Genomic DNA, 865 nt, shown 5'->3' on the forward strand with positions numbered 1-865 from the left:
GATATCTTAAAATTGGAGTTTTTTTGTTTTTGTTTTATAATTTTACATAGGTACCTTAAAATCAGAGTTTTCACTTTTAATACTGTAATGAGTATACTAATATACTCTGTATTTTCTTCACGAGAATTTCTCTTGAGTAATAACAGGTAGAAACCACAGTTCTATTGATGTGTTACAGCTTTCTAGGAGCAGCTAATATTTATAAGAAATTATAAAAGCAAACTTACCACTAACGGATAAATTTGTTCCTTTTTGTTCGGAGTAATATTCCAAGACAATGTAGTCATAAATGTAGCTACTGTTTGTATGTTCATTATTGGTGTTTATTGGAAAACACCAATTTCATTTTTTTCATTGGGTATGTTTATGAGTTAAAATAATAAGTTCAAAACATGATTAATTTTTAATCCTTTATCATTAGAAATTTTCACAATATCTGAAGAATTATTTCTTTTTGGAAGATTAACATTTTTCTTTTCAAGTTTCCATCTCTCCCACTATTTTGCTACTGTTATTCATTCAAGGAAAACTCTTGACATGGTAGGGCAGAATGTATAAAACCTTATATTGTTTGTTGTTCAGCACAATGAAGTATCTGATGTTGGATAACTAGCATTGAAAACCATCGCAGTGTTATATCTTTATCTAAGTCATTGTTTCACAAAAGTGTATGTATCCACTTATAACTGCCAAACTTATGGACCAATCGTCGCCAAACACTCATGCACAGGAGATGAGTAGAAGGTTTGCCTTCAGATATTACTCCCTTACGAAAGTCCTTAGAGAACCATTTCTTTCTTGCCTGTCAAACGTGTATGTTTGTTAGTAGTATATATATATATATATATATATATATATATATATA

General features: G+C 29.5%; 1 protein-coding gene across 1 annotated transcript in view; it reads left to right on the forward strand.

Annotated features, from left to right (window-relative positions):
- The window catches only part of LOC106475992 (zinc finger protein 227-like), a 5254-nt gene that overhangs the window by 2636 nt on the left and 1753 nt on the right, over positions 1-865 (forward strand). The window lies entirely within an intron of this gene.

This window comes from Limulus polyphemus, unplaced genomic scaffold (assembly GCF_000517525.1).
Source record: "Limulus polyphemus unplaced genomic scaffold, Limulus_polyphemus-2.1.2 Scaffold9589, whole genome shotgun sequence".
NCBI lineage: Eukaryota > Metazoa > Arthropoda > Merostomata > Xiphosura > Limulidae > Limulus > Limulus polyphemus.